Genomic DNA, 16,239 nt, shown 5'->3' on the forward strand with positions numbered 1-16,239 from the left:
CATGAGGCATAGAATATACCCTCAAATGATTCAAAAAACATTTCATATATAACATATAATTTAAATAGTACCTCTGAAAGAAAGAAACCACCTATGTATATGATAAGGCAACTGGAGTAAAATGTTAGTAAGTGAATCTGGATAATGAGTGTATGTGTGTTCTTGGTAAAATTTCTATTTGTGCAAACTGTAAGTTTGAAATTATCCCCCCCGCCAAAAAAAATTAAAACATATATAGAATAAAGCACTAAAGAAACTATACTGAATAATTGAAAGCAAGTTAGGATAGGTGTCTTAAATATCCAGTCTCAAAATAGGTCCAGACTGACCGCGACATGATTAAAAAATAAATGTATTTTATGCTTTTTTCTAATCCCCCAGTGAACAAAAAGGGAATTTATCCTTCCTGCAGGAGAAAAAAAATGCTCCCTGGCTATGGGGGAATAATCTATCCTACACAGAGGGTCTTTCTAAACATTTAAATATGGGATGTTTGTGGCTCTCCTGGCCACTTGTGTCCTATGACCAGCGTGGCCCAGTCACATTTACTGCAGATCCTGGGCTGCAGAAAGTGGGAACAGATACTATATTCCTTATGAAACTTCATTATGTGAAGAGAATAATCTGAGTTATAACCACATCCCCAAATTGCATCATTGCATACTTTCTTCTTTGAAGCAGGAAGGCCCAGTGACTCGTGGAAATACAGTTCCATGCTGTTTTATTAGAGAGCCTGATAGTCAGCTCTTACTTAGAAGATTATTTAGAAACGTTTTCCAATTAAATGACATAGTAAGTTCTCTAAAAAATATTGCAAGACAGGGGCGCCGGGGTGGCTCAGTGGCTGAGCGGCTGCTTTTGGCTCAGGCCGAGTCCCGCATCCGGCTCCCTGCTCAGTGGGGTCTGCTGCTCCCTCTCCCCCTCCCCACTACTCATGCGCACTCTCTCTCTCTTAAATAAATGAAATCTTTTAAAAAATATTTTAAGACAGTAAAATGATCAGTGGTTGCCAGGTGTTTGGGGGAAGGGAGGGAAAATAAGATTGTTAGGGCAGTGAAATTATACTGTGTGATGCTATACAGTGCATACTTGTCAAAAGTCATAGAATGCCTAATACCAGGAGTGAACCTTGATATAGACTATGGACTTGGGGTGATAAGAACATGTCGATGTAGGTTTATTGATTTTAATAAATGTGCCGCTTTGGCGCAGTATGTTGATAGTGGGGGAGGTGTGCTTGTGTGGGGGTAGGAGTTCTCTGGAACTATACTTTCCACTTAATTTTGCTCTGAACCTAAAACTGCTCTAAAAAGTAAAATCCCTGCAAAAACAACAAAAGAATATTACGTATGTCTCTTGGAAAATTTGGAATTTAAGCTTGGGGAGCTGAGAAGCTTTTTGGAAGGAACTTTAATTCATTTCTTGGAAGATTTATTGTAAATTGAAATTTGTTGTAAATTTCTCAGGTGACTGCTCTTTCAGCCATCTGTTAAGCTATCTTACCTTAGTATCAAAAACTGACATGCAAATTTGAACAAGGAAGAAATTTTAATATTTTAAAGAATTAAATTATCTTGGCAGAAATTTGATATTGATCTTGGGAGCTTTAACAGAGGAGTCTAGTATCCATCAAGAATCCTGTGCATTTTCCCAACAGTGGGTATAAATTGATGAGGGATTTGCTTCACTCCAAACCAAGTTTATGTATTTCCAACAGGGACACCTCGTGTCATCTTAGAAACTAAGGGACTAGTTCCAAGCTCATCTCTGTCATACCAGATACACAAGCTTTAACGCCCTGTTGTGAAATACATTCCAGGTAGTGTAGTCAATTACTTGTAAATGATGTAAACTTTTGTATAAAAAAGATATGTAATACATACGACTATATTAATTTTTTATCTTTGGTAGGATTATGCATGATTTTCTTCTCTGTGTGTGTGTGTTTTACCAATCTTCTGTAATAAATATGTATTATTTGATTTAAAAAAACACAAGGCACAATCACGGATAAGTTTTCAATGAAGTAAAAGTCATATTCACGTACTCATGCACAAAAAGGCACAATGGCTGCTTTCTTCTGTAGAAAACTTCTAAATTGTTTGCACATTACCTTTCCTGCCGCTAGAGTGGAATTATACAACAAATGCCTTCTTCCTTTACATTAACTCTTATAAATGACAAAACATTAATGTCAACAAGCAGTTATTGAAAAAGTTTACCTTCTATATGACTAGCTTAAGATAAGTGCAGGACCTGCAAAGCTGGAATACTATATCATGTTTTTAAAAGTTGGTGCCAGATTAAATAAAACTGAGAAGAAACTTCAAATCCAAATATTATCAAGAGAATCTATTCTAAAAAGCAATATACTTACTTTCCTGGAGTACTAGTATAAATAGGTCATTCATACTGTTATGGAAAGAGAAGAGATTTAAGCGTGATTTCATTTAAAAATTCATTTCAAATAAAAATAAAAACTTTCAGAGTTTGGAGCCAGTTAGAGCCTGGGTTTAAATTCCAATTCTGCAAATTATTAGCTGTATGACTTTTTTTTTTTTTTAAGTTTTCTGTCAAGTGTTTTTTTTTAAGATTTTTATTTATTTATTCATAGAGACACAGAGAGAGAGAGAGAGAAGCAGAGACACAGGCAGAGGGAGAAGTAGGCTCCATGCAGGGAACCCGATGTGGGACTTGATCCCGGGTCTCCAGGATCACACCCCGGGCTCAGGCAGCACTAAACCGCTGCACCACCAGGGCTGCCCACTGTGTGACTTTGTATAAATGGGTTAACTCTTCTGATCTGCTCAATTTTCTTGTCAGTAAAATCCATAAAAATGGAAAAATAGTCCCTTCCGTCCGAGGATCATAAAGATCGAGGATAATATAAGCCAAGCACATAGCAAACACTAGGCGCCTGGAAAACAGTAGGCACTCAGGAAACAGTGGATGTGGTGGTCCCGTTGTAGGAGTAAATGTTGTCGCCGTTGAAATCATTAATAAAGTATAAATTTCATCACTTAGGTGAAAAGTCAGGAAATGTCATATTAAACCTCGACATGCCTGATTTATAGGTCTCTGGCCAGTTCTTGCAAAGGTCCTTCCTCCATAGTTGTGTCTCTCTAGTAGTGACTCCTTCCACACTCTAGATTGACAACAAACAAGGAGTGCTCACAAACGGAACAAATCCCATGAAAACAGGCCTGTAGCCATGCAGTCGCACTCCTCACCTAGGCTCCCTCTGGCTCTGGGAGCAGCCCCCAACACCCAGCTTTGTCCCAGAGGACAAAGGGCCTCTGGTTCCAGAGGAGGGCCGGGGCGGCCAACCGAGAAGAGCACTCTGGAAAGCTCTCCGTAGAGTAAGCAGTGGCCCTGCTTCTCCTCGCTTGAGGCCCAGCACGTACGATCACTGTTCACTGCGCTGACTCACACATAAGGAAACCCGAATTTGGAAATGAAACCGAGTGGCAAGGCAGGCAACCCAGCCAAGAAACAGGGAGCCCAGTCGGGAGACGCAGGCTCACAGCCAGAGCCTGTGGGAGGCGGTGCAGAGGACTATTCCCGAAGTGGGGCTCAAAACTCCTAAAGGCCGGAAAGAACATTTTGATCTGGAAAACACTGAATAGCTTTTTAATGATAGAGCAAAGGTATGAATGGCCTCTTCTGCTACATAAGCACTTTCTCCTCATGTTCCCCAAGAACAGAACCCTTTTCCCATCATTTTTCTTTCATATTATCTCCATCATATCTTCACTTTATTTTCTCTTAGCCTCTGCCTTCCTGCCTGAGGCTAGGAGAACATTTCCCCAAAATAGGGTTATATATATATATATATATATATATATATATATATATATATATAAATATAAATAAACATGTACACCATGGATTTGAGGACCAAAATAATCCATGGAAATCTACTTGGGGATAGAGTCAGGATTGGAAATACAAGATAGAGTGAATCAGTCCTATTTATTTATAAAGTAATTCATTAACTTATTTAAAAAATCCTGCTATGGATTTTTTAAATCCATTGACATAGCAGTTGACTGCTATGAGTAGGTATTGTTCTTAGAGTTGGGGGTGGCGTGGGGCACGTAGGGAAGACAGACCAGGCCATGTCTCTAAGGACCCTACCTCCTAGCAAGGAGAGGAAACACAGATAATGAGGTAATTAGAGACAGTGATGAGTGCAGTGAAGGGAACAGACATGGCAAGCACTGTGACATCACCCAGGACTGTTGAGGGTGGGAGGTATTTTATCCCCATAATATCCATCAACCCCACCACCACTATTAACCGGTCTTTGAGGAGACAATTGATAATCTCTCGGTCTCACATAAGTTGTTCTGCAAACGCATCTTCAAGGCAGGTATCCTAGCTGAACGTTGCCACCAGCCCCTCCCACCATCACACACTCTCAGCCAGATTATTGCCCCTAAACTAATTCTTCTATAAAAGTTCTGGAGCCCCCATCAGCATTAGGAAAAAGAAAAGAAAAAAGAAAAAAAAAAGAAAAAGCAAAAAAAAAAAAAAAAAAAAAAGAAAAAAATAGTTCTGGAGCCCTCACAGAGTATTTAATGGAAAGTGAATGGATATTTTAATTAGAATAGTCCATACCACTTCTCTAAGAAGATGACAATTGAAAGATGAGAAAGATGCAACTCCTGGAAGAGCTAGGGGAAAGTGTTCTGGGACAATAAGGAACATAGGCAAAGGGCCTGAGACAGAAAGAGTTTATAGGGGACTCTGACTAGAAAGCTCAGGGTGGCCAGGGAGGATCAGGTGTTAAGAGCTAAGTGAGGTGGGTAGAGGCCTGAAGGGTTCTGGCCCGAACCGGAAGGGCGTTGAACTAAAGGGTTATAAGCAGGAGAGTGACATTATATTATTTATAGTTTTAACGTATTTTACTCAGAATTGAAGACAAAAATGGAAGCAGGAAGACCTCTCAGCAAAACATTGCAGTAGCTCAGGGGAAGACAATGCTAGATTGGGCCAGGCAGGCAGCTTTGGGAAGAAAGAAATGGAGAAATGAAGTGTGTTTTGGAGATAAAACAGGTAAGACTTGCTAAGCGACTGCAAGAAGGCAAGAGGATGGGAGGAATGAAGAGCGACTCCCACTTTCAGGCTTGAGCAGTTGAGCAGATTGTGGCTCCTTTACTGAGATTAAGACGCCTGGGAAAGGAGCTGGTTTGAGGAGTGAGTGATGTCAAGTCTAGAGTAAGCAGCGAGGTCTGGACTGGAACTATAAATTGGGGTGTTGTGTTGTCCATCGAGGTTACAGTAAGGGCTGATCTCAAGAAATTTATCAGGATAAAACCTTTCAAAATCAGAGATCTAAAGATGAATGAGTGTAATTTATCTAAAAGAAGGAACACTTTATGCACAAAGATATTTATGGCGGTATCATACATGGCGCTAAACGAAGGGGGGAAACACTCAATGTCTATTTGGAAGCAGTTGAGCACTTTGTCAATGAAATATTGTTCAGTAATTTCTTTACTAAGACTTCTGGGTAGGAAAGGGATATATTTATATTATAATTCCAAGTGGGAGGAAAACACTAAACTCCTCTATATGGCGTGATTAACTATATAAAACTGTGCATAAAAGATAAGGAAACATGAGAAAGGTTAATCATAGTCATTCTTTCTCTTTGGACTTTTTCATATTTTCTGCAATTTCATATTTTCAGGATTCCATTCTGTTTGATAGCTTAAGGGAAGCTTATTCTAAGGGAACAAACCAACCCCCAAATGTCAATGGCTTAGCACATTAAATCATTCCTAGCTCATCCAAAGGCCACTGTAGATCGGATATGGTAGATAATAAAAGATGGCCACTGTCGATGCTTTCCCCTCCTGTACCGTATCTTCCTCCCTGGATGAAGTGTAGGAGTCTGATTTCCCTCGCTTTGGGCCTGGACTGGCCTTGGGGGCTTGCCTTGGCCAACAGAATATGGCAGCAGTGAAGGTACGGGATACCCAAGGATAAGGCCGAAGAGGCCTTCTCTTTCCTCCTGGGTCTCTTGAAACATTGAGCTCGGCATGCGTTCTTCTCAGAACCCAGGACCCAGGCGGTAAGAAGCCCAAGACACATAGGTTCGGTGGCTGAGAGCTCTAGAGCACTCAGTCCATTGCACCAATTCTGGCCATTTTGGACATCGAGCTCAGGCGAGCGGTCAGAGGACTGCAGCTCCAGTCAACAGCTGTGCAACGGTATGAGACACCCTTAGTGAGAACTGTCTAGGCCCACTCAGCGCACCTGGAACCACGAGAGACCAGAGACCATTATCGCTTTAAAGCCAACAAGCTCTGGAGTGACCTGACACACGGAAATCAATAACCAGAATACGCGGCCACTTTCCAAGGCAGCTGACATCCTTGCAGGGACTACTGAGGGATGCAGGCCTCTTTGCTCTTGGGGCCCAACCACCTCAACATCTGGCCATCGCTGTCACCCTCAAGAGGAGGGCAGAAGTGAATATTTGCATAGGCCTTTTCTTGGGTATGTGAGAAGGAGAAAAAAAAACCCGGTGTGTTGGTAAGCTCCGGTGATGCTTCCTACGCCTGTACGTTACTTCTGCGCTGGGTATTAAAGGCCTCGGGAGAGCTCTCTGTGGATGTTGGGTGGTAACTGCGGATTACGACCCTTCAGAGGATGTCAAGCTCAGACTCCTTAACACTGGCCTTCACTACGACTCCTCAGCCTCCCTTTCTGCATAGCTCACGTTCCCCCCAACACACTTAATAGGGGATGTTGGTTACTTTTCCCTTCTTGTATCCACGTACTCTTCTTTTGGTAAAACGTTATTCCAGTTTTCTTTTGCGTAAACATTTTTATACCCCATTCTTAGCAAAATGGTTTAGGTGGGATCAACTCACCCTTGGCATCCTCGGAGCCAAGGGTGAGTTGGCTTTTGCCCAGCCCACTGCCCCAGACTCCCGGACCCAGGAACCGGTCCCATTCCTGGAATGAAACCCAGGAAGTGTAGTCGACAGCTGAAGAAAAAGATGTGCTCTCTCCTCCTGACGTGAACAAGGAATCCTACGACCCCAGGACTGTTGGCCTTCACCTTGAGACCGTGAAGGAAGTCTGCTTGAGGATACAGCTCTCGAAGTGGAAGTCAGAACAGAGAGAGGAAAAGAAATGAGAGCCTTAGCCCATCAAGCCTTACCCATAGCCTGAATGAGCCCTGGCTTGAACAACCACATACCTTTTAGGTGAGACAATGAAATTCTTTCATTAAATCAGTGCAAATTGGATTCTCTGTTGGTTTCAACAAAAAAGACTAATTGTTATTAATTAATACCAACACTGTGGTCCAGCCGTCTTAAGTCGCTTTCAGTTCCCTAAAATACATGTATTTTCACTTCAGTATAGAGTTAACTTGAGCCTAAAATGTATTGAGAAAATATCTCCACAAAAAGCATGGTCTGGACCCCTGTCGTCACGGCTGAAGAACGCAATTGCCATGTGCAGCATCTAGGAAACATTTTAAAAATTGAGAACATTCCAGACTTTCAGCTGTCGGGGTGTGCTGTTCTTTAAGTGTTGACTTGCAGCCCTCAGTAATCTTAGGGCATTTGCGTGGATAAATAAATGACCATGGAAAGATCTCTGAGGTCCAAGTTTCTCGCAAAACTCTCTGTTGGGGGGCACCTGGCTGGTTCAGTTGGTAAGAGTGTGCAACTCTTGGTCTCTGGGTGGTGAGTTTGAGCCCCCCATTGGGTATAGAGTTTATTTATTTTTTTATTTAATTTTTTTTTTTTTTTTTAGAATTCACTTTAAAAACAGCAAACAGTAACAACAAAACCAAAAACAACAGTTGGGTTAAATGCCCCTGAGAATAAACTTGGCACCGATTACAGACCCTCATCCGAGGCCCGAAGGCTCGTATACGGAAAACACGTGGACAGAAAAATTCCTGTTGAGTCAAAGTTATGCTTCTAACTTCCTGATGTGGTCACATGAATGGGGAAGCGTGTGTCCCTGGGAGTGTGTGCAGTGCAGCTCCAGCCAGTGCGACGCAGTCAAGTAGAGAGGGTTTCAAAGTAGCATAAAAGGGGGAAATGGAGAAACATTTTTCAATCAGAGGAGTCAGACTATCTCTCACCCTTCATATCCTAATTCTCTCATCTTTTCACCACATTCGAACAGCTAAGAAGCCCCCCATCCCGCCCCAAGAAATGATGATGGAACACTTAAAAGTTGCCAAGAGAGACCTTCCCAAAATAACGTAGTAAGTGAAATGGGCGTTTTGTGCTCTTCTCCGCCATATAAAATTTTTAAAGATTTTTATTTATTTATGATAGTCACACAGTGAGAGAGAGAGGCAGAGACACAGGCAGAGGGAGAAGCAGGCTCCATGCACTGGGAGCCTGACGTGGGATTCGATCCCGGGTCTCCAGGATCGCACCCTGGGCCAAAGGCAGGCCCTAAACCGCTGCGCCACCCAGGGATCCCTTCTCCGCCATATAAATCCATCTTTTCTTGAGTCCCTATGTAGTTTCCCCTCTCTCCTTCAGCCCGCTTGGTGTTGACCCATACCGAGGTGCTTAAGACGAACTTTCTAGACTTCAGTAGCAATGATGTGTCGACAAAGCACATCTGTGGAACATAGAAAAGGATTTTTGAAGACTTGGTCATCCGGTAAGATGAGCACATGAGTAGATGGGCCCTACAGCTGCCAGGCTCTCTGGATAGACACTTCTGCTTATCGCACATCTCAGGAGAACATTTATAGTAGCTTATTTGCAATTTCTGAACTAAGGTGGGGCGCTAGCGTCAAGGTTGGTTTTAGAAGTCTCCACGGGATATTAAAGCAAGCCGTACCTGCCTTTTCAGTTGTTGTTCTTTTGATCTTGGGGAAAAAAAAAAAAAAAGAAGGGCAGAGAAGGTAAAACATAATTATCACCTGTTTTCACTGAATGAAAGAATGTGATTACAGGACGGCGGTAGAAAATACATACAGCAGGTTGGCAAGATGACTCAGAAGTGCAAGCCCCGAAATAGCTCAGCTTTTGTATATGGTGTCACAGACCTGCCAACAGCCAACCCATGTCACAGAATAATGAATCACTTGGGACTAAGATTTGTTTAAAGGTTCCTGTGAAGCACACCTACAGATGTGGTTCCAGAAGAGGCCACCGACTTCCACCCGCCAAGGCTAGTAGCACACGTGGGGCCGGGGAGCGCAGGCAAGGAGGTCACGCTCCAGCAAATTCCATGGTACCAGATGCCCTGGCTTGAAGCAGGGCCCCCTCACTTTCCCTGCACCTGTCTGTGGTCAAACCCCAGAGGCCGCCTGTGGCCCAGGCTGAGGTAGGCCCCCCTGGTGCTCCTTTTTCTCTCCTGCAGGCCCCAGGCTGCTGAGGGCCCTTCCCTCTCTCAAGGCAATGGCACCCTCGTTATCTGTGGGTTCGCTTCCCCACTTGGAGGCAGGACGTACAGGTTGGCTTGCCTTCCCGGGGCCCAGCCCCTTCCTCACACGAGTCCGTGGGAAGTCTCCACCCCAGGGTTTCACAGGAGCAGCTCAGGGAAGGGGGGCGGGGGAGGAAAAGCAAGCGTGGGGAAGCCTCAGGCCTCAGGAGGTCTTACAGGTCTCACCCTGGGGCCCTGGCCCCGTCCGTGGGCGCTGAGCTCCCTGCCCCGACTGTATCACGAGCGTGGGGCCCGCCTCCACCACCCTGGGCCTGCGGCTCCCGCTGGGACGGATGATGTGCCGCCAGGAGGCCCGGGATGCCGCTCTCCTGCAGTGAACACGTGGTGTGTCCGAGGGCCCCAGGCTGGGTGACACTCCCCTTTCCAAGCATCTCCTTCTCCGGGGAGAAAGGAGCGCGCCCCTGCGCCCTGAGCCCTGCGGCCAGCCTCGGGCCCACCCGGCTCCCTGCCCGCCCTCTCTGGCCGCTGAGCTCTCTCTAGCCCCCATCCCTTCGGCCGTCGAGCTTGGTGGGGCTTCAAGGAGCCTCGCTCCCGGGGCCCAGTGACAGCTCCCACCGGGACCCTGGCCCGTGCCTGGCACCATGACCCGGCCTTGGGGGGCGCCCGGCCCGGCGGGGGCCTCTGGGCTTTGCTCCCCACTCCAACGGCGGGGCCCTGGCTGCCGAGCATTGTCCATCCTCGCGTTGGGCGCCCTGTGGGTATGGAGAGCCAGGTCCCCGCAGACGGGGTGCTCTGAGTCCCCTCGGGGGGCAGCTGGCAAGAAGTCCCCGGGGCCAGGCTGCCCTGAGCACTGGCCACCAACGGGGATTCAAGACAGCAGACATGCCCTCTCCCCGGTCCCGCAGGCCAGGGGTCTGGGCTCCGCCTGGAGACTCGGGGAGACGGTCCTTCCTCGGCCCCTCCAGCTTCCAGCAGCCCCGGCCGGCGCGGCGGGCGGCGATGCAGCTCCAGGCTCTGTCCCGCCTTCCCGGGCCTGCCCCCGTGTCCCTGGCCCCGGAGGGCCTCCCGCCTTTCTCTTAGATGGTCACCTCTGGTAGGAGGTAGGGCAACCCGAGTCCGGGACCATCTTATCATGAGGTCCTAGGTGTAATCATGTCTGCAAGGAACCTTTTTTTTCAAAATAAGGTCATATTCACAGGTTGGGGGGGACTCAGTCTGAACATATTTGGGGGGCACCGCTAGTCAACCTACTTGGATCACACCTGCGGGTAGGGGTGCCTGGGGGCGCGGTTGGCAAGGCATCCCGCTCGGGTTTGGCTCAGGTGGGGATCTTAAGGGCTGTGAGGTTGAGCCCCGTGTGGGCTCCGCATGCTCAGCGCAGAGTCGGCTTAGAGTTTCTCTCCCTTTGCCCCTCCTCTCTCCTCTCTCTCTCGCTAAAATAAATATATAAATAATAATAAAAAAAAAGTAGAGGCCTTGGCACACAGGGTACTTAATAAATACTGTGGCTGATTCGTGTCTACATCGTGCTTGATGATTTCCAGAAGCCTGTGGTTCTACGCCGTCAGAGAGGATAATGTGGGAACGTGGGCGCTTACTCGGAAACGTTCCTTTGCACCATTGTCCTCTGGCTCCTTTGAATTTTTCCAGCTTCTAGGGGCCACCTTGGTTCACATCTTCCTCCTCTGAGCCTGGCCCTTCTGCTTCACTTTTATAAGGACGCGTATGATGACGTCGAGCCCCCTCAGATATTCCAGGGTAATCTTCCCGTTTCAAGATCCTTGACGTAATTGCATCAGCAAAGTCTCTGTCGCCATGTAAGATAGCATAACCAGCTTCCGGGGATTAGGGTGTGAACATCTCTGGGGCCGCGGTTGTAGGGACCAGAGTTGGGAACCTGGGTTTCATCCTTAGAGCAGCAGAACTCGGTGGAGGGTTTTAAAGCAAAGGGAATGAGATCCACTGTGTCGGGGTGACAAAAGCCGAAGGACCACGCTGGACCGCAGGGACCGAAGTGCTACCCGTGGCCAGAGGACTGAGAAGTTAAAATGGAATCAATCGCTCCAGACACTATTTGACACTTACAGATTATCAGGTCACGTGTAGGATAATTGGTATATAATAAGTTTTTCTTCTTTCATAGTCTAGGGTTGGTTTTTTTTTTTTTTAGTTAATTCTTTGAGTTCTATTTTTTTTTAAAGATTTTATTTATTTATTCATGAAGGACACACAGAGAGACAGAGGCAGAGACCCAGGCAGAGGGAGAAGCAGGCTCCATGCAGGGAACCCGAGGCAGGACTCGACCCCGGGACTCTAGGATCACGCCCTGGGCCGAAGGCAGGTGCTCAACCCCTGAGCCACCCAGGGATCCCCTTCTTTGAGGTCTTTATGAAGCTCTGGGTCCCACAACACCCTTGGTTATGGTTAGAGGCAGCCAGTTGGGCAAGGTGGGCCTGGATGCCTCCTCGGGTCCAGATCCGTGGCCACCCCGGGGAGGAGCCCAGGTGCACCTGTGCCGGGGGAACGGCACCCTGGCAGGCACGCGGCCTTGGCACCCCTCCCGCACCGCGCAGTGTAGACGGGTACTGGAGCTGCTGCTGCAGGACCAAGGGCGTGCCGGAGAACGACAGGAAGGAATGTCATAAAACTGAGCGACAGGAGGCCGTGGACTACGCGGACTCCTGGAAGGGCTTCATTAACACCAAGTGAGAGCTCACAGGATTGTCGGAACGGCTGACATGCATATTGGAGGGAAATGAAAATTCAGAAGATTTGAATAGAGTTTAAAATTTTCTCTGAGGTTTGTGACATTTATTCAAGCGTGTCTGTGCTTCCGGCAACGACTTCCTGCCTCTGATCTCGCATAGAGTTACTCAAAACTGCCCGGAAAGCCCTCTAATGACTCTCTTTGGCTTGCCTCCTGTCTTCACTGGCTTTCTTTTATATATATATATTTTTTTAAATACAAATTCGATGTACCAACATTATAGTATAACCCCCAGTGCTCATCCCATCACATGCCCTCCTGAGTCCCGTCACCCGGTCACCCAGTCCCCCACCTTCACTGGCTTTCTGAACCCATTCTTCTCTGCTTTAGCTCTTTTTACCTACGTCAGTGTTACCTGGTTTAGGTGACCTGTTAGAGCAAACCTCCTGAGATGTCCCCAACCTCTGTCCCCAGCCTGTCCAAGAGTCTTGGGCTCCCCTTCACCGCCGTAGGTGAGAACCTCAGCCTCTCTGCCCGCCTCAGGGTCAGACAAGCCAGGCCAGCCCACCAGGCTTCACCTCCAAGCAGGAAATCTGAGAGATGGGATAGTCCCTTTCCAGGGGCCACTGGCTGGCTCCATCGATAGAGCACACGACTCGATCTCTGGGTTATGAGTTCGAGTCCCATGTTGGGTATAGAGGTTACCTTAAAAAAAAAATAAAACCTTTACAAAATAATAATCACTCCTTTCCAGATACTCGTCGCCTTAAAAAGCTTACGAATCAACACGAGAAAAACTGCTTCTAGCCGGAAATTTTCCGCAGCAACCCCAATCACAGAAGTTCCACTGAATGTTGGGATCCAGAAAGCCCATTAATTAATGCCATCGTGATCGGGAAGGGGGGACAAGCAACCAGCCCTGAGGAAGGCCAAATGTCCTTAGGAGACTGGAAGAAAATGTGGCTCTGATGCAGAACTGCCTACTACATCAAACCCTGTCCAGACAGGAGGCAAGAATCATGTTAAGATTTATTTTATTTTATTTTATTTTATTTTATTTTATTTTATTTTATTTTATTTATTTTGTTTTATTTTATTTTATTTTTTATTTTATTTTATTTTATTTTATTTTATTTATTTTATTTTATTTATTTATTTTATTTTATTTTATTTTATTTTATTTTATTTTATTATTTTATTATTTTATTTTATTTTATTTTATTTTATTTTATTTTATTTTATTTTATTTTATTTTATTTTATTTTATTTTATTTTAATTTTTCATGTTAAGATTGAAGAGCACAGCTTCTGACTCCGGGTTTTCTGGGCTCAGACCCCATCTCTGCCGCTGACTGGCTGCGGCTTTTGCACCTGTGACTTAACTGCTCTTTATTTTAGTTTCCATACCTGCCTCATCAGAATAGTAATCATCCCCACCGTACTGGGTTGCTTTGAAGATTGAATGATTAAACATAAAAAAAGCACTTAATACAGTGACTGGGACGTGGCAAGCATTCAACGTCCGTTTGGTTTATTTGTACTGGAATGTGTCTAACGCTGGAAATCGCTGGTGCCGGGAACTGCTTAAACAGCCTGTCTAGGCTCCTGGGGGAACGGCACCCGCAAACAACACGTCTCAGGGCTGTGAAACTGTGTCTGTTGATACGGAGCTTTGCAAAGGCGTCTTGATGGTTGCTGGGTGGGAGGCCGAAGCAGGTAGTGTGTGCTGCATGGCTTAGTGGGTGGGCAGCATGCGAGTGGGACCACAGCTGTCCAGTAAATATGTTCGTTCTGTTGCATGACCCCAAACTGAAGTCTTTGCTTCTCGAACCATCTCTGGGGTACATGTCACTGGTCCTAAGGATGCCCGGCCACCGTTACTGGCTACTGTTGGACTAAGGCACTGTTGTCGGAGGATTTGCCCCAACTCCATGGGCAACATTAGGATCCCCTTCCTGAATTGAGAAGAATGCATTCTATCATCACCCCGGGGGGGGGGGGAGGGCTGGATAAAGGTAATTCAAAGAGGATGGAGAAAAGAAGCGTCCCGATAAAGACCTACGGATACACAGCTTCAAATTGTTTGGAAGTGTAGCAAAATATTCCGTGGAGAGAGGCAGAGAGGGCCCCACCTGCAGCAGCATCTTGGATATTCCACTTTTATTTCGCAAATTAAAGTTTGTTTCCTAATCAACAGGGCGGTTGCAGAGGTGACCTAGGTGAAGCCTTATTGGAAGATCGAATCCTTTCTTCCGTGGACCGTGTGGAATGTCACAGGACACATTGTTAGAGACGCTGCCCTGGAGGGTCTGTAGTGAGGGGTGTCTCATTTATTATGGCCCCAGGGCACCAGCAGCAGCTCCCCTGGCTCCGACGGAGGTTTCCTCAAGTCCCTCAGCCTGTCCCTGTGCTCTCGGGTCTGGATGCCGTGTCCACTCGTGATATTGCAATTTGCGGGTTCAAAATAATATGAACACGAATATTTATGCATGAGCTCGGAGCTAAGGAGAAGAGAGCCCCTAAGTACTCCACGTTGGTCTGAGACTCATCTCCGTCCTCTCTGTTCAATTCTTCTGGGTCCTGTATCTTGATAAAACCTGAGTTTTTGGTGCTTGATTGATTATTTATTTGTTTGGGGGCTTCATTGCTAAGCTCCCTGCACTCCCTCTTAGATGCTCCCCACCCCACACCTGCCACTCGAGACAACAGTTCCCGTGGAACTGGATTTCCTCTTCTGTTGAAAACAGTAGAACGGTCTCTCCCCCATGGCTGCAGCGTCTTACTTTCCCACCAGCAGTGTCTCCCGCCCGCACCAACATTTGTTGCTTCCTATCCTTCCGTCAATAGCCGCCCTAATGGAGGAGAAATGCCAGCAGATGTTAAGCTCCTTCGAGGGGGAGGGCTTGCCAAGAGAAACTAAGTAGACACCTGCTGCCCAGACTATCCAACACCACAGTCGGGGGCTGTCCTGGTCCCCTCGGGGGACCGTCCGGGCTCTCGGGTCACAAAACCAAATGACCCAGGCCATGTGGCCATACACGCCCAAGCTCCTCTTGTTCCTTAAATCTAGGCAGGCTCGATCTGTCCCACACATTTGTCCTTCACGACTTCCCCGGTACCTTCAAAACACTCAATAATTGGTATTTACATGCATTCCCTTTAAAAAACACTTCTTAAAATAACAGCTTTATTGAGATAACGATTCACCAGCCATAAAATTCACCTTTTGAAAGGAACATTCTTAGGGGCAACTGTTGGGGGCTCCTAGGGGCTCAGTCGGTGTAGCGTGTGCCTTTGGCTCAGGTCATGATCCCGGGTCCCTGGGACAGAGCCCCAGGTCAGGGTCTCTGCTCACTGGGGGCCCTGCATCTCCCTCTCCCTCTGCCCGCCTCTCTGCCGGCTGGTGTCTATCATCCTCTGTCAAAGAAATACATAAAATCGTTTTTTTTTAAAGGCAATTTCCTGGTTCCTATGGGCGATTGGGACGGTGGCCCCACATTCGCGGTCCCTTCTGGGAGGAGGTGTGCCTGGTGATAGAGCACCAGCGCTCGGTTAGTGCACCGGCCCCCGGCTGGGCCAAAGGCTCACTCGAGTCCTCCCAGTTACGTTACCATGAGTGGGAGGTGGGGGGGACTCAGGTCACATAGTAAAGAATCACAGCGGTCGGGCTCATGTGAAGACAACCCGGTGGCACCTGCACACACGGCGGGGGGAGCTGTGGCAGGGAGTCCCGAGCCTGGGAACCCTTCGCTCCCGAGGACACGTTATCTTCCTTGTACCGGGGCGGGCCCGACGGCCCTCTGCTCTGCGGGGAGACGCTATTGCTACGCTCGACGGCTATTCGCCGTATAAACATCCTTCGCTGAGGGTCAGAAACATGGTCTGGAAGGACGGCAAGTCGCTACCTTTGCTTGCAAGCCGGGCGGCAACACCGAAGATCCTCAGAATCGCTTCCCACAGTGGGTCCCGGCGAATCTCTTCTTGCTTTGCCTGCGTGTGTGTGCGTGTGCATGTGCGTGGATCCAGGAAGGTCACAGGATTGTATCGTGTGTGCCGTGACGCGCTGTCCACGAACGTGAATGTGGACCTTCTAAGTTCTTTCCTGGCGATCATACCGTTGTGGTCACCGCCACTGTGCTTAACTCAAA

This window comes from Canis lupus, chromosome 29 (assembly GCF_011100685.1).
Source record: "Canis lupus familiaris isolate Mischka breed German Shepherd chromosome 29, alternate assembly UU_Cfam_GSD_1.0, whole genome shotgun sequence".
Lineage (NCBI taxonomy): Eukaryota > Metazoa > Chordata > Mammalia > Carnivora > Canidae > Canis > Canis lupus.